The 18,261-nt window shown below is 47.2% G+C and overlaps 1 protein-coding gene and 1 long non-coding RNA gene across 4 annotated transcripts in view; one reads left to right on the forward strand and one right to left on the reverse strand.

Moving 5' to 3' along the window:
- Nucleotides 1-18,261, forward strand: part of ZFHX3 (zinc finger homeobox 3) — an 866,714-nt gene that overhangs the window by 549,079 nt on the left and 299,374 nt on the right. The gene's annotated exons all lie outside the window — the stretch shown is intronic.
- LOC106732259 (uncharacterized) overlaps nt 1-18,261 on the reverse strand; it is a 115,518-nt gene that overhangs the window by 67,613 nt on the left and 29,644 nt on the right. The window contains exon 2 of one of the 3 annotated variants that reach the window (XR_012906618.2): nt 17,345-17,539. The exons of 1 other annotated variant lie outside the window; for it this stretch is intronic. This is a non-coding gene — a long non-coding RNA (uncharacterized LOC106732259). Of the gene's footprint in view, nt 1-17,246; nt 17,540-18,261 lie in introns of all 3 variants that reach the window. One more of the 3 variants, XR_012906619.2, reaches the window with a different exon arrangement.

Below are 18,261 nucleotides of genomic sequence, written 5' to 3' on the forward strand. Positions count from 1 at the left end.
CCTCTTCATTTCCTTCTCTCTCCTTTCTGTAATGCACCATCCAAGACACCATCCAAATCATTATAAAAGCCAGACTGAAAATTCTACTTCAAACCATTTCATGTTGAATTAAATGTATTTGGAACTCCTGAGACTGAAAAGGTAGGGATGGCATGTCCAGGCACCCTCTTAGCTGCCACAACACAGCGCTGTCTTTTGCACTGCAACATCCCTGTTAGTCCTGACAGGGCTCTGTCAAAACACCTTAACTCTGACCCGTTGAAATCCCTGCCATTCCTGTCAAGTGCAAAGTTAGAATTTTTCTGGAGGTTTTAGTGATGTGAACAAATATCCTTTGGAAATGATGCTGAGGCTGCCAACTCACTGTCTGGGTGCCAGCCCGTTTAATTCCCAGGGCATACAGTGCGCACCCTTCAACGCTGCACCTTCTGACCAGATGGACATGTGGCGCCTGTTTTGTTTCTCAGAGCATGAGCTGTTCAGTGATATTGAGCAGACAGACATCAGAGAGCAGGGATAGGGGGCCTCACTGTAGGGTTTATACAGCGGGATGGTGGGAACGGTCTTTTTCACATACCTGCTGCTAAACTCTACAGCATCTGTATGGAGGCAAAGAGAAGCTTTTGGTTGAGGAATCCCAGCATAGAGAGAGATGGAGTCCAGTGGAGGAAGAGCTACTACGGGCTCTGGTGCACTGGACTGTCAGAGACTGGTGAACACAGCTGAAAGGACCATCTGGCCAAGCTACCTGCGTGGCCCCAAGGGGAACAACAGACTTGCTGGGCCCCTGGGCAAGGTGCGGGGCAGCTCCTGACTCCTGGAAGAGGCAGGGACTTTGGCAGAAGGAGCGGTGTGAGGGGCGGGCAGCCATGAGAGCTGTCTGGAGCGCACAGCGTGGCCTGGGGCTCCAGCCGCTGCTGCTCTTGTAGTAGTGGTGGTGTACCCAGCCCTTTTGAATCACCAGGCCCTCGGGCAGTTGTCCCCTTTGCCCCCCTATCACCTCAAAATGTGGAGTATTTCTATCCCTGCAATAACCTCTGTGTGACAAGACAGTGCTAGGAGCCCACTGCGCAGATGAAGAACTGAGGTACAGCAAGACTGACTGACCTGTCAGCGGTCCCACAGGACAGTGATGGGACAGGGTCCCACGTCAGAGCTCCAATCACTGGACCATCCTTCCTATCTGGAGCCTTGAGATCCACCTGGATGCAAAGGGGAGGGGCTGGAACGAACAGGTCAGGCCCAGAAAGCTATAGCTAGGGGAAGCCTTGGGAGAGCCACTCTCCATCTGCTGACGGAGAGGTCTGCAGGAGACAGGCAAGGAATACGAGACTCAGCTGTTCTCCAGGCTTTCAGGTACATTCTCCACAACTGATTCCGACTCCGACGCCTCACTTCCCTGACAGGGACTTGCTAAATTTTGCAGGAGAGGCTGCAGCTCTTTGGGTTTTCGGACTCGTGCCTGGTGCAGAGTTGACAGCACACATCTCTTTCCTACCCTTCATGCGCTGTGGCTGTATTATGGGCACTATGTGCCACACGTGCCCAGTGTATCCAGGGAGCCACGTTCTTGTGGTGACTGACGGGGGGCGTTCCCCATCTTTTAACCACATGCCACTGGACCTCACTGGAACCGCCATTACAGTGTTGCGGTGAAAGGCTAGGTACCAGAGCGACTGGCACATTATGAATTCCTAGTAGCTAGATTCAGGGGGGCTGACAGGATTTCTAGGCCCGTGGGCAAGTGAGGGAGGGCTGGCTCCACGCTCCAGGATGGGGAGGGGTATCGTGCAGAAGGGGTGGGGCTGCAGGCCACCAGTCCTCAGTGCCATCCGGAGCATGTCTTGGCACCTCCTCACCCCCACCAGCCCTCAGAGATGCCAGGCGCACACTGCCGGGCACTCTGGCAGCATTTCAAAAGGTCCAGGTTCCACCAGCAAAGAGTCCCAGGCCCTTTGGAATCACCAGGCTGTGGGGCAGTTTTCCCCTTGCCCCCCACTCCCCATTGGCGAGACTGGCATGATTAGCTGTATTACAGCAATATATTAGCTAGGCATTTCCGAATATGCAAAGTTCATTGGGAATTATTCAGATCCATCTGCCTTTGCTTCTTCCCTCTCTTCAGAGAGTCCCGAGCAAAGTTCCAGTGACCCCTTTTCACTCGTGCTTGCAGGGAAGCGTCGCTCGGCTGTAATGCTTCCACGCTGCCACTCCAAAGGTTAATGCTTCAACTTTCCTTAGCAGTGGGGTGCGACTGACAGAGGGGGTTACCCTAGCAACTGGCCCGTCCACATGAAGCTGTTCTTTGTGCTGCACCCGTATTTTTGGCCCCGGAGAGGCTTGTGAAAGCAGAGTGGGCTATTGCTGCTGTGAAAAGAGCTGTTGGCACATCCAACTCTTTGGGAGTCATCGTAGGGCTCCACAGAAAGCACAGCGTGCAACAGAACTGTGCACTGTTCTCTCCTGTGTTTTCACACGCCCAGAGCCCCACTTGGCAGCCTTTCGCTTGCTTGCTGGGAAGTGGGAGAAGCAAACACAGAAAAGTAAGATTCTTGGGCAAGCATGACTCTTCCGCAGTCCTTGATCAGCTTATTAAGTATCCCACAGATCCTGCCCATCCAAATCTGGAATCTCCCCACAGAAAGGGGGAAGCAAGCCTAAAATAAACCCTCTGCCATTTCCAGTTTTCAGCCAGCCCCGTGCAGAGCGGCAGAAGGCCTGCACAGCACCTCGGGTTGTTACGAACTTTCCAGTGAAGTGAGTGTTTATTATTGTTGTAGGTTTGATGTGTCCCCAAAAGGATCTAATCAACATGTAATAAAGCCTCAGGGGAGCAATTAGAAACCTCAGCTTTAACTCTGCTCTCACCACAGCGGAGAGAGTAACTGTTGCTCTGCTCTGGGGCTCCGAGGTCCTGGGAATGTGGAATGCCAATCTGAGAAGCAGTGCTGCAGCTGCGCAGGGAGATGCACCGGGTGACTGGCTCTGCTGATTGCGTATGCACAGTCTGGTCCTTAGAAGCTACGGAGACAAGGAGGCCAGTGTTCATCTCGGGCGCTTTTGCTGTGGCCTTGGACAAGTTGCTTAACTGCTTTGAGCCTCGGTTTCCCCGTACGTAAAATTGAGATTAAAAATAATTGTCTTCCCACAGACGGTGATGAGGCTTACTCAGTTAATGCTTGTGAGTAATTTAGGGTATGTTTACACTACAAAGTTAATTCAAACTAACAGACAATAGTTCGAATTAACTTTGATAGGCGCTACACATACAAACCGCTAGTTCGAACTTAATTCGAACTAGCAGAGCGCTTAATTCGAACTAGGTAAACCTCATTCCACGAGGACTAATGCCTAGTTCAAATTAAGTAGTTCGAATTAAGGGCTGTGTAGCCCCTTAATTCGAACTAGTGGGAGGCTAGCCCTCCCCAGCTTTCCCTGGTGGCCACTCTGGCTAACACCAGGGAAACTCGTCTGCCCCGCTTCCGGCCCCGGAGCCCTTAAAGGGGCACGGTCTGGCTATGGTGCCCGTGCCAGGTGCAAGCCTGCCAGCACCCAGTCAGCAGACCCTGCACCTGGCACGTCACGAACCAGGCACCCGTTGCCACCCAGCCCTCCGCCTCTTCCCGGGACCATGCTGGCGGCTCCCAGGAGCCTGCCCGGGACTGCAAGAGGCGGGCGCCCGCCTGGTCTAGTGCGGAGATCATGGACCTCATCCATGACTTCCTCACTAGGCACGGGAAAGTGGCCATCTAGGGCAGGATAGCTGCCAGCCTGGCCACCCAGGAGCAGGTTTGCATGAAAATCAAGGGGGTCCAGTGAGACCCCCGACCCTGAGCTCTGAGCTTAGAATGGCCGTACTGGGTCAGACCAAAGGTCCATCTAGCCCAGTAGCCTGTCTGCTGACAGCGGCCAACACCAGCTACCCCGGAGGGGATGGACCGAAGACAACGACCAAGCCATTTGTCTCGTGTCATCCATCTCCAGCCTTCCAAAACAGAGGCCAGGGACACCATTTCTATCCCCTGGCTAATACTACTCCATGGACCCAGCCTCCATGAATTTATCTAACTTCTCTTTAAACTCTGTTCTAGTTCTAGCCTTCACGGCCTCCTGCGGCAAGGAGTTCCACAGGTTGACTATTTGCTTTGTGAAGAACAACTTTCTGTTATTAGTTTGAAGCCTGCTACCCATTCATTTCATTTGGTGTCCTCTAGTCCTTCTTTATGGGAACTAAGAGATGCCAGGACTTTTGAAGAACTTTTCTTTATGCACCCTCTCCACACCACTCATGCTTTTATAGACCTCTATCATATCCCCCCTCAGTCTCCTCTTTTCTAAGCTGAGACGTCCCAGTCTCTTTAGCCTCTCTTCATATGGGACCTGTTCCAAATCCCTGATCATTTTAGTTGCCCTCCCCTCTTCCCCTCTCCCACCTCCTTTTCCCAGTCTCCCCGAGTTTTGCTCAATAAAGAGAGTTTCTGTTTTTGAACACACGTGTCCTTTATTTTGTACATCAGGAAGGGGGACTAGGGAGGGGTAAGTGGAAGGAGGTGAGGGAGGAATGGGGTACGAGACCCCGATGGGGAGGACTGGGCTGGCTCTGCAGGCTCCTCAGGGTGGAATCTCTCCTGAAGCCCCTTGATTGACACCCCCCCCTCCAGATGGCAGCCTGCGGCAAGTGCAGCCGGGCTGATGGCCGAGTGCTGTGATGTGCCCAGTGTGGGCACTCAGGGCACTCCAAGCCAGGACTGCTTTGCAAGTGGGGAACCCCTGAGAACTGTCTGTCCGGGGTGGGGGTCCGGTCCCTTTAAGCACAGCCCTCGGCTAGCCTGAGACAGCAGCTCCACACTCTAAGTCCTAATCTGATGCCCTGCCGGCACTGCTTCCGGCCATCCTTAACCTCGGTTCATGGTCCACTCAGTGTGGACATGCTAGTTTGAATTAGCAAAACGCTAATTCGAACTAGTTTTTAAGTCTAGATGCGCTAATTCGAATTAGCTTAGTTCGAATTAACTAATTCGAACTAAGTTAGTTCGAATTAGTGCTGTAGTGTAGACAGACCCTTGGAAACTTTGGCTGGAAGATGCCAGAGAAGAGCTAAGTGTTAAATACTTCTTACTGCTCTTCAGTTCTCCAGCCACCGGAAAGCAAAGGAGGCCTAGCTGCTCTGGGGCAAGTAGTCCCCAGATCAGAACATAGACGGGAACGTGTGATAAGGCGGAGCCCTGTGTTTTCGGCAAGTGCAAACTAACATGAACTAAAAAGGGAAAAAACCTAGCAAAGGAAATCTGCTTGTACTGCCCTGCCCAGAGATGGGAGCCAGCCCCTGTCCCACAGGACAGGAGCAACTGTGCGGGTGAGTACGGGGCAGGCTGACCCCTCCTTCCATGGATCCCACAATAACAAAATACACTCAACTTCCAACAACCCCGAGCCAAGAGAGAGGAAGAATTTCACAGGGCTCTCGTGAGGAGGGTCAGTGTCTCTTCCTCTCACTCTTTTGGCAGTGGGGCATTGCCCCTCCTTCACTGGTGTTGCAGGCCATGGCCTGCACGGCCCATTGATAAACCCACCACCGAGTGAAGACATTGTAAATTATACAGGCTTGTACCTTTATACTAAATACTCAGGAAGCATAAGAGTGATTCTAAAAGCCTTGCAAGGAACAACTCTGGGAGCTCTCTGTGCCATGCTGAGAGCACACAAAGTGTATGCCAACCTGTTCGAACATGTGGGAGTGAAGTCTGGGGTCCAGCTAACTAATCAAGGGGAAAGAATAGAAACCCCGCACCTTCTGCTCTGCAAGTGCTCCAGGTGCAGATACTCCACCATCAGTCACATCAGAACATAACGGAAATAGTTCCCTTGCTCTGCCATAGAAAAGAACACGTCTAATGCCATCTCTTCCAAAGCAGCAAAAAGAGCCTCCATCTCCAAGTGCCAAACCTTATGCCAAATGAAAATATACTCCACCTCCAAGCTCACTCCCAAGATGTGCCGACATTAATCTCCAAACAGAGAGTTCATTCAGTTAGGGTACATCTACACTACAACGTTAATTCGAACTAACGGATCCAGACTAAAAAACTAGTTCGAATTAGCAAAACGCTAATTCGAACTAGCACGTCCACATTAAGTGGACCCTGAACCAGGCTTAAGGATGGCCAGAAGCAGTGCCGGCAGGGCATCAGAGAAGAACTTAGAGCGTGGAGCTGCTTTCTCAGGCTAGCCGAGGGCTGCGCTTAAAGGGTCCCGACCCCCACCCCTGACAGACAGTTCTCAGGGGTGCCCCGCTTGCAAAGCAGTCCTGGCTTGGATTGCCCGGAGTACCCACACTGGGCACATCACAGCACTCGGCCATCAGCCCGGCTGCACTTGCCGCAGGCTGCCATCTGGGGAGAGGGGGCAATTGGGAGGCTGCAGGAGAGCTTCCACCCCCAGAAGCCCGCAGAGCCAGCCCAGTCCTCCCCATCGGGGGCTCGTGCCCCATTCCTCCCTCACCTACTTCCACTTACCCTTCCCTAGCCTCTCTTCTTGATGTACAAAATAAAGATAACGTGTCTTCCAAAATGGAATCTGTCTTTATTGAACAAAACTGGGGGAGACTGGGAAAAGGAGGTGGGAGAGGGGAAGAGAAAGGATGGGAGAGGAGTGGGCAACTAAAATGATGCGGGGTTGGGAACAGGTCCCATATGAAGAGAGGCTAAAGAGACCGGGACTTTTCAGCTTAGAAAAGAGGAGACGGAGGGGGGACAGGATAGAGGTCTCTAAAAGCAGGAGTGGGGTGGAGAGGGTGCATACAGAAAAGTTCTTCATTAGTTCCCATAAAGAAGGACTAGAGGACACCAAAGGAAAGGAATGGGTAGCAGGCTTCAAACTAGTAACAGAAACTTCTTCACAAAGCAAATAGTCAACCTGTGGAACTCCTTGCTGCAGGAGGCTGTGAAGGCTAGAACTAGAACAGAGTTTAAAGGGAAGTGAGATCAAGTCATGGAGGCTGGGTCCATGGAGTGGTATTAGCCAGGGGGTAGGAGTGGTGTCCCTGCCCAAGGTTTGTGGAAGGCTGGAGAGGGATAGCATGAGACAAATGGCTTGGTCACTGTCTTCGGTCCATCCCCTCCAGGGTCTCTAGGGTTGGCCACTGTCAGCAGACAGGCTACTGGGCTAGATGGACCTTTGGTCTGACCCAGGACAGTCATTGTAAGCTCAGGGCTCAGGGCTGGGGGTCTCACTGGACCCCCTTGATTCTCTTGCACACCTGCTCCTGGGTGGCCAGGCTGGCAGCTCTCCTGCCCTAGATGGCCACTTTCCTGTGCCTAGTGCGGAGATCGTGGACGAGGTCCACGATGTCTGCACTAGCCCAGGCGGGTGCCCGCCTCTTGCAGTCCCGGGCAAGCTCCCGGGAGCCGCCAGCCTGGTCCCGGGAAGAGGGGGAGGGCTGGGGGGCATCGGGTGGGTGGCTCGATCCGTGCCAGGTGCAGGGTCTGCTGGCTGGGTGCTGACAGGCTTGCACCTGGCACGGGCACCGTAGCCAGCCCGTGCCCCTTTAAGGGGTCCGGGGCCGGGAGCGGGGCAGAAGAGTTTCCCTGGTGTTGGCCAGAGTGGCCACCAGGGAAACCTGGGGAGGGCTAGCCTCCCACTAGTTCGAGTTAAGGGGCTACACACCCCTTAATTCGAACTAGCTAGTTCGAACTAGGCTTAATCCTCGTAAAATGAGGTTTTCCTAGTTCGAACTAAGCGCTCCTCTAGTTCGAATTAAATTCGAACTAACGGAGCGCTAGTGTAGCGCCTATGAACATTAGTTCGAACTAACATCCATTAGTTCAAACTAACTTTGTAGTGTAGACATACCCTTAGACTGTGGCTGGGTACCAGATCAAAATCCAGGGATCACTGGGACGGACAGATCACAACCAGCAAGAGAGTTGGCTACAGATTCCTGGTGATGATAATCACTGTATCAAGTACCTCACCATGTTGAAATAAGAAAAACTAAGACAAGCTCTTCTTAAATAGTAAATCCATGCCCAACGAGCAGACACAAAATGCTGTTCAAAGCCAGTGAGGAATGGCTGACCCTGTGATTCCACTCTAGTGTCCAAAATATAAGGGAATGTCTGAAAGGTATTTCCTCGTATTATCAGAAATGATGAAGAGGAACTGTAAGTAAGGAGAGAGATGGCAGGAATTGCCTATCACTGCCAGAAAATCAAGACTAGTCAATAACAAAAGGCAGTGGCATAAAACCTGAAGTGCATTATAAAACCCTGAGCAGGACAGATATTTGATTTATTTTATCAGTTTCTGGCAGATACCCAAGGCAGATACTTATATAGCTTGTCATGAACTCACACGTTACTGCATTCAATTGACAGAGATGATCTCAGGCAACTGTACAGCAAACAATTATGCAATTGTTAATGCAAAAATATGATTTTTATTGGAAATCAGAGATGACACTAGGCTTACAGTCCTGGGCTGGAAAACTAGATGGAAGAGGTGGGATTACATTTAGACATGAAAATGGTGGCCATTCTGCATTCCTGTGGAAGCGAAGTCCAAGTGTGTGAGACCAGGAGCCATGACAGCTGTGTCTCCTAAGTAATTCCATTGTTTCTTAGGATGTGTCTTCACTCACTGTGCCAGAGATCAACATTCTAGCATTTGATTTAGCAGGTCTAGTATAGAACCATAAATCAAATGCTGAGGACAGCTCTGGCCAGTGTCCCTATTCTTCAAAGTTGTGAGGAGTAAGGGAGTTGACTGGAGCATTTGCTCCCATCAGCCTCCCACAGTGTGGACTGCACCAAGCTTGGGTTAAGTTAAGCCAACTCCATCTATGTATTCTATACAGATGGAGTTGTGTACCTTAAGCCAACCTTCCAGATCCAGTGTAGACCTGGTGGGGAACTGTTAAGCACAGTCGAGGACCCAATGGGTGAGCTAATCCTCTACCTTATCCTGGTCTTAGACGTTTGATGGCCTTGAAAATTATAGTCACAGAGAGCAGAACATCTTTTTTGTGTCTTCCTTGAAAGAGGAATCCAGAAAGAACTATAGATTGTTGAAGATGTTTCTGATTTGGGGGCATCCATCCTCAGTTCTTGGTAGCATCGCAGTGTCTTTTCAAACTCTTCAAACTCTTTCACATTGCTGTCAAGCATAACTTGCATCTTGCTTGGATTTAACTTCAGTCGGCACTTGTGAGTTCAGGGTTCTGCTTGTGTATGAGATGAGCAATGAAAAGCATTGAGGATCATCTGCACATTTTGACATTTGGGACAGATCCTGGGTTAGACAGAGCGCTGATCTGGTCACTGCAGCAGTTTCTATGTTTCTACAGTTACTCCAGATCTGCATATAGCTCTTACATGGGACAGGAAAGACAGTGGAGCCAGGTGAGGTATTTGATGACTGAGGAGCAGTTGCCCATCAGCACCATTTGGGTGTGGCCCTGAAGGAAGGATTCAAATGGTTTTAAAATATTTCCCTTTACTCTTGCTACATCTTTAAAACTGGGCCCCAAGATGCTCCAATTGCCCAGGTAGGCTACAGAGGAAAAACATTGGTATTTATCTTTTATTAATGGACCGCTAGAAATTGCCCACAGTATCCTGTCGTGGAACATGAATGGGAATGATATGGGAGGCTGGCGGTGGATAGATGTATATGGAGACAGCTCTCAATTAACTTTTTCAGAAATGTTTGGAATGTGGTGCTAGTTGACAAAGTCTGTTGCGTCCTCTGAGGATCTCTTTAAGGCTGGTCAGGTGTGTAACATGTCGTGAAATCAGAGCGTAGCATTCCTTCTCCGAAGAAGGTACCCTAACCACATCCTGAAGGAACTGGCAGAGGTCTAAGGCCATGGCGTTGGTCTCCTTTGATATGCCCAAGACATTCTGTCGGGTAAACACATTCAGCTTAGGAGGGAAAATGTTGTGTAATGGGCATGTGCATGGTGACTGGCTCCAGGTATCCTGAGAACCCTTCTCAGATGCAGATGCTCCTGGTGCAGAAGTCGGGTTGCTGCAGATCATGCCAGGTTCTCTTATGGACTGCAGGAGAGCTGTTTTGATTAAGCAGAAGCCACACTCAGTGGTTCTTTTAGGCATGTTTTGGCATCCAATATGGAAGAGGAGAAAAGGTTTTTTTGGTATGAAACAGCATAAACATAAGCTTGTAAGACGTGCTTGTTCTTCCGTTTGTTTGCCTCAGCTTAAGTTTTCTGTCACAAATACCCTTTTCTACACTTGCCACTTGAGTTTGTACACGGTGTCTGAGAGCCCTTGAGACCGGCATGGGAAAGAGGAGGGAGGAGTCTTGGGAGCCATTATGTTGATGGCAGTGGCAAGGGTGTGATTCCCCAGAGCTGCTGGTCTCCGGTACAGTGCTAAGCCTGTTTTGGCTGTTGATAGGATTCATGAGCTTTTGGAGACAGGCCAGAGTGTAACAGCCATTCTGTTGTCTGGGGGGCAGGGAATTCTGAGCACTTGTCTGAGGGGATGATCTGTCCTACAAAGTGGCTTGTTATTAATACTCCATGTCCATGCCCAGTCTGAAGCTCACATCCAAGGTGTATCTGGCTGTATGACCTGGATCAAGGATTCCCCGTGAGACTCTAAAGTAGCAACTGAGTAGAAATGACCGTTCTGTTTCTTGTGTCCAGGCTCATCTCTGACATCATCTCGTGGATCTCCAACTGTCAGCTTAAGCCCAACATAGCAAAACAGAATGCTTAATCTTTCCTTTCAAAGTCCTCTTCCTCCTCTCTCAGCCACTGTGGAAAATATCACCGTCCTCCCTGTCACTCAGGTCTCTAAGTCCAGGCAGTATCTCTGATCGGCCCGCTCCCCAGAGCCTCACATCTAACCCCTGTTTATTCCTTCCCCACAACATCTACTAGTTACCTCTCTCCATTCTAAAAAATGACCATGTATTCCTATCCTTTGTTTCCTGTCTTTTAACTAGTTAGCCATCCACAAGAGGACTTTCCCTTTTATCCCAGGACTGCTTTCTTGGTTTAAGAGTCTTTGGTGAGGGACCTTGTCAAAGGCTTTTTGAAAATCTGAGTAACTGTATCTGCTGGAGCCTGCATGCTTGTTGACACCTTCAAAAAATTCGAATAGATTAGTGAGGCAAGATTTCCATTTACAAAAAGCATGTTGACTCTTCTCCAACAATTATGTCATCATCTTGCAATTCTGTTCTTTACTATAGTTTTAACCATTTTCCTTGGTCCTGAAGTCAGGCTTACTGGCCTGTAATTGCCAAGATCACCTCTGGAGCTTTTTTAAAAAGTTGCTGTCACATTAGCTATCATCCAGTCTTCTGAACTCTTGGGTGAACACTATCTGGTCCTGGTGACTCACAATTAGGGCCCCACCAAATTCCTGGCCATGAAAAACAAATTGAGGGCCATGAAATTTGGTCTCCCCACTTTGAAATCTGGGGGAGGGGTATGCATGTGCATGCTTTCAGTTTACGCTATATAGATTTGGGGAGGGGGACCAGTGTTTCTCAAATTGGGGATCCTGACCCAAAAGGGAGTTGCAGGGGCAACACTGGGTTATTCCAGGGGGATTGTAGTTCCAGGGGGGTTGATTCCTGTCATTGCTTCCCAGGAGAGAGTCCACCATCCTATGAGTATGGCCAACATTCTTTTCCCTCAACGTATACATTTACCTTCAGCCGTATTAAAATGCATATTGGATTGCTTGCACCCAGTTTTTCAAGCAATCCAGAGTGCTCTGAATCAGTGACCTGGCCTCTTCATTATGTATCATTTCCCCAACTTTTCAATCATCTGCCAACTTTTTATCAGTGATGATTTTATGTTTGCTTCCATGTCCATTGATAAAAATGTTAAATTGCTTGGAGCCAAGAACTGATCCCTGCAGTACTCTGTTGTGAAAACAGATCCAGTAAATGGTGACTCTCCATTTACTGTTATATTTTGAGACCTATTGGTTGGCCAGTTTTTAATCCATTTCTTGTGTGCTATATTAATTTTATATTTGTACAGATTTTAATCAGGATGTTGTGCAGCACTAGATCAACCACCTCATAGAAGTCTAAGTACATTACATCAACACTATTATTTTTAGCAAGCAAACTTGTAATCTCATGAAAAAAGATATCAAATTGGTTTGATAAAAACTCATGCTAATTGTCATTAAATGTATTATCCTATTTTAATTCTTTATTAAACAAATCCCCGAGAATCAAATCAAAACCGCTGCATTATTTTGCCAGGGACCAGTGTCAGACTTACAGGCCTATGAATATTCAGGTCACCCCACTCATCATTTTAAAAGAGCAGGCACAATTCCAACTTTCTTCCAGTCTTCTGGAACTTCCCCAGCGCTCCAAGACTTACTAAAAATCAGTGTTAATGGTTGAGCACGCTCCTTAGCCAACAGTTTTACAAATCTTGGATGCAAGTTATCTAGATCTACTGATTTAAAAATGTCTGACTTTAGAAGCTTCTGTTTAACATCTGCCAAAGATACTAATAGAAAGAAAAGAGTGTAATTATCATCATATGCTGCAACTATATCATCTGTGTTTCTCTGAATACACAACAGAAAGATTTATTGAATAGTCTTTTCTGCATTACTATTGAGAATTATACCATTTCCATCTAGTAGTGGACCAATCACTATTGTCAGGATTCTTTTTGTTCCTAATATATTTAACAAAGCTCTTCTTTATTGTCCTTAACTCTGCTGGCCATAAAGTTCTCCATGTTTCCCTTTGCTTCCCTTATCAGCTTTCTACCATTCCTATCTTCTGATTTATATTCATTATAATCAACTTCCTCTTTCTTCTATTTGTTATAGATTATGATTCTATTTTTATAACTTCCTCCCCCACTAAACCAGGTGTTTTTTAACCAGCATGACCTTCTCCCTTGATTATGGAGGTGTTGATTTTTGGGTATCTCATATGGTGTTCTTAAATGATTCCCAATTATCACTGACATTTTTCTGATTAAATTTTTGTGACTATTCCCCGAACCCTTTCTAGTTTTCAAAATCCTACCTGAAGGGTGGGTATCAGAACTGGGCTCAGTATTCCAGTAGAAGTTTCACCAGTGCCAAATACAGAAGTCATATAACCTCTCTACTCCTAGTCAATATTCTCCTTTTTATACATCCAAAGATTGCATTAGCTGTTCTGGCCACAGCATCATTCTGGGAGCCCAAATTCAATATGGGCAAACAGGACAGTTTCAGTCAGATAGATAGATATAACACCTTGGTGCTTAAAAAGGACTAATTTCCCAAAGCTGAAGAAAACTATGAAATTGATACTGAAGAAAAATGTATACAGAAAAATGTGAATGAAAATTGGGAGTAGTACAGGAAGGCTACGTCTACACTGGCATGATTTTCCGGAAATGCTTTTAACGGAAAAGTTTTCCATTAAAAGCATTTTCGGAAAAGCGTGTCTAGATTGGCAAGACGCTTTTCCGCAAAAGCACTTTTTGTGGAAAAGCGTCCGTGGCCAATCTAGACGCGCTTTTCCACAAAAAAGCTCCAATCGCCATTTTCGCAGTCGGGGCTTTTTTGCGGAAAAGAAATCTCTGCTGTCTACACTGGCCCTTTTGCGCAAAAGTCTTTCGGAAAAAGACTTTTGCCCGAATGGGAGCAGCATAGTATTTCCGCAAAAGCACTGACAATCTTACATGAGATCTTCAGTGCTTTTGCAGAAATACAAGCGGCCAGTGTAGACAGCTGGCAAGTTTTTCTGCAAAAGCAGATGATTTTTTGGAAAACTTGCCCGTCTAGATACAGCCGAAGAGTTTAGTAGATAGTCAAAAGCTATACCACAGTCAAGAAAGAGAACAACTTGATTTAAAATCCCATCCTGGTACAATGGCAAAATCCAGGCAGAAATTAAACATAAAAAAGTAATATATAAAATTGGGAAAAAAGGAAAATAGATAACAACCAATGCAAATTACGGTACATGTTATGAAGCACATCATATTTAACTGGGAATCTAAACACATCACAGAAAAAAATCTATGGCTTGGAGGGCTGAGGAAAATAAGGAGTTTTAAAGAATAGTAGGTACAAAATTCCCAGTAATGCTATAGGCCCATTACTAAATGGAACTGGTAAAACTACTAATAATGATTCATAAAAGGCAGACATGTGAAATAAATATTTCTCTTCCATATACGGAAGGAAGCAGGATGATGTACTTGCACCACGTGACTATGACAAAATATTTTCCAGTCTGTTAATAACCCAAGAAGATGCTAAACAGCATCCATGAGCAATAAACATTTTCAGATCAGCAGACCCAGATCATTTGCAGCCAAGAGTTCCAAAAGACCCAGCTGAGGAGATCTCTGGCAGCTCTCTTGAAGTTTTCATTTTTAGTAGATCTTAGAAGAGTGCGGAAATTCTAGAAGACTGAAAGAGGGCTAATGTTGTGCCAATATTTAAAAAGGGCAAGGAAGATGACCCCGGTAACAATAAGCTAGTTAGCCTGACATCAATTCCAGGAAAAATGGAAAACCTGGTTCCAGATTCAATTAATAAAGAATTGAAGAACAGGAAATGGATTTTAGCAAACTAGATTTAATTCTTTGAAGATTACAAATTTGATTGATAGGATAATTGTGTAAGTATAATATCTATAGACGTTAGTAAGGCATTTGACTTAGTACCTCATGACATTCTGATTAAAACATTAGCAGTGTACAATAGCAATAACTCACAAGTGACATGGATTAAGAACTGGCCAACAGACATAGCTCAGAAAATCATCATCAAAGGGGAACACTGCCTAGTAGAATTCCAGTGGGGTTCTGCAGGAATCGGTGCAAAGCCCAACATGATTCAAACTATCAACAGTCATCTGGAAATAAATAGAAAAACTGCTCATTAAATTTGCAGATTTTTTATACACACCCAAGTCATTGATTAAGATTTTGAACATTGTAGGCCAAAAACTGACCCTTACGGGACCCTCCCCACACTAGAAAAGCAAAGCCCTTTGGAAAGGGTTCCCATTTTCCATTGCATTTTGAGACCTGTCCATTAGCCAGTTTTTAATCAATATATTGTGTGCCATGTTGATTTCATATTATGCTAGTTTCTTAATCAAAATGTAATGAAATATTAAGTCAAATGCCTTACAGAAGTCTAAGAATATTACATTATTACCTTTATCAGACTTGTAATTTCATCAAAAAAGATATCACGTTAGTTTGATAGAATCTGTTTTCTATATGCCCATATTGCTTGGCATCACATATACTATCCTTTAATTCTTTATTAACAGTCCTGTATTAGTCATTCCGTTATTCTGCTCAGACTGCCATTAGGCTGACCGGACTACAATCACCACATTTGCCTTTTTCAAATACTGGCACATTAGCTTTCTTACAGTCCATGGAACATCCTCAGTGAGCCGAGAGTTACTGAAAGTCAATATTAATAACCCAGAGTATTCCAGAGCCTACTCTTTTAAAACTCTTGACGGCTGATTTTAAAATGTCTGATTTTAGTAGCTGTGGTTTTATTATCCTCAGTTACTGTTGGAATGGCAAGTATTTTATTATCATTACATGATTGACCATATCATCTGGATTTTTCCCAAATACAGACACATATTTTTGAACAGTTCTGTATTTTCTGCATTATTACTAAAAAGTGTTTCCGTTTCTGTGTAGCAATGGACCAATAACATTATTAGGATTTCTATCAGTGCAAATAATATACTTTAAAAAACCTGATTATCCTTAATTCTGGTGGCCACTGATTTCTCCACATGTCTTTTTACTTTCTTTATTTGTAAGGGAATGTCTATACAGCAAAGTTATTTCGAAATAACAACCATTATTTCGAAATCACTTTACCAGCATCTACATAGCCAAACCGCTATTTCGAAATTAAATCGAAATAGCAGAGGGCTTATTTAGAAATTGGTAAACCTCATTCCAAGATGAATAGCACCAATTTCGAAATTGCTGTTTCGAAATAAGCACTTTGTAGATGCTTATTTTGAAATAGGGGGCCTTCGGCCCTTCCCAGGATGCCCTGATGGCCACTCTGGGCACAGCCAGGAAAACTCCTCTCCTCCCTGCCTCCCCAGAGCCTTTAAAGGAGTAGATTCTGGCCACAGTGCCTGTGCCAGCTCCAAGCCTGCCAGCCCAGAGCCAGCAATCGCTGCACCTGACCCAGTGGCCCCAGCATGAGCCAGGCAGCCAGTGCCAGCCAGCCCTCCACTGCTCCCCAGGAGCAGTCTGCCAGCTCCCAGGTGCCTGCCAGGGGCCAGAAAAGGCGGGCACTTGCCTGGTCCAGTGCGGAGATCATGGACTTAATTCAGGTTTGGGGGATGCCTCCAACGGCCATGATCTCCGCACTAAATGGAGGAACACAACCGTCTACAGGCGGATGGCTGCCAGCCTGGCCACCAAAGGCCACATGCAAACCCAGGAGCAGGTTCACATGAAAATAAAGGAGTTGCGGCAGGCCTATGCAAGGGCCATAGGGGACAGCTCCCAACCGGGGCAAACCCAGACCCCTGCCCCTATTTTGATGCCATGGACCGCATCCTGGGGGGCGGGACGGTCATCGACCCTGGGGCAGAGCTTGCTGCCTCCTGCTGCTCCAGCCTCTGCTGCCTCCCCAGCTACCGCTCCTCCTCCCACTCCTTCTCCCCTTCCTGTTTCTTGCTCCACACCCTCCCCAGGTATGCCGAGGCCCCCGCACCCGTGGTGCTGGGAAGACAGTTGGGCCAGTGATACCCCCAACCCTGAGCCCTGAGCTTCTCCTTCCCCTTCCTCCCCTTGCCTCCCCCTGCCAGCTCCCTCCTCCCAGGTTTCCCCCTCCCCTCTCCCAGCCTCCCTCCTCCCCTCTCCCACCTTCTTTCCCCCGTCTCACTTCAGTTTCATCCCCCCCACACCCCAGTTTTGTTCAGTAAAGAGGCTTTGTTGTAATGAACACGTGTCTTTTATTGTACCATAGGAAGGGGTTTTGGGGAGGAGTAAGTGGAAGGATGTGAGGGAGGCATGAGGCACAAGCCCCCAGTGGGGCACACCAGGGAGACTGTTACTGCCTGCAGAACATGCTGCCAAGCTCTCAGCATCCACTCGGTGTGGATGCGCTATTTTGAAATGCATTTTGTGTGTAGATGCTTTATTTCGAAATAAGCTATTTCAAAATAATGCTGTAGTGTAGACAGACCCTAACTTCGTTATGTTATGTTATATTTTATCTTTACTTCACCTTTTTTCCATTGGTTTTACGTTAGTTCTTCATAACTGCTCCTTCTTCCTTGCTAAACCAGGCTGCAGCTTATTGTCATGGGCCCCTACCTCACTTACCAGCCAGGAGTGGGGCACTGTCCCCAGACAGGAAGTGCTCAGCACCACCCACAGCCAGGGCCAGTGGCTCTCTGCTTTGCCCCTGAGCCTGGCGCTCTGGCCTCTTGGCTATGTAGGGAGTCCTTGGTAGCTCCTGCTGTCAGCACTGGCCTAACCCAGACTTCAAGCCAAACTCCTTCCATTTGTTGCCAGCAACTGCAGAAATAAAAACACAGATAAAAATTTAAAAATCAGAAAAATAAAAATCAATAATAGAAAAATCTTAAAAATAAAATTCCATATTAATTTGGCAGGACCCAGTACCGTCTAGAGTCTAGACCATATGGGATCCTGCCCTGAGGGCAGGGGGGCTAGACTCAATGACTCTCGAGGTCCCTTCCAGTTCTAGCATCCTATTATTCTAGTCATCAACATTAGAGAAAAGGAAACATCAAGTTTGCCAGGCCTGCCTGTCGTGCTGACCAGTGCTGTCTCATGGGTTCCTTGCTGGCAAAGTCACTGCTCTATCCACCCAGGTTTTCTAGGTGGCTTGTCTCAGAATTTCCTTCCTCTCATCCGTACCATGGGAGCTTGTAGCCATCTTCAGTGGCTATCTCACCAGCCTTGGCTGCTGTGTTGGTCTCCAGACAGCACAAGTGCCCAGCCTACAATTCTGTTGCTTCCCCTCCTTGGACACAAGCTGGACTCCATCTCTCGTTCCCTATCCCCTTCCAGCCAAGTTGAATGGAACAGCACAGGGAGCATGGACCTTAATCCACTTATCTCTCCTGGCAGGAAAAGCAGGAGAGCAAGAGGCAGCTGCAGGACCTCTCTGCAAGCAGGGAAAGAGGAAATAAAATCCTGAATTCTGTAGCATCCTGCCAAAGGCTAGGTCTGCACTGCGGTGCTAGTTTGGGATATTTCCCAAAATGGCTATT

This window comes from Pelodiscus sinensis, chromosome 12, assembly GCF_052426305.1.
Source record: "Pelodiscus sinensis isolate ZL-2025 chromosome 12, ASM5242630v1, whole genome shotgun sequence".
In the NCBI taxonomy this organism is placed as follows: domain Eukaryota; kingdom Metazoa; phylum Chordata; order Testudines; family Trionychidae; genus Pelodiscus; species Pelodiscus sinensis.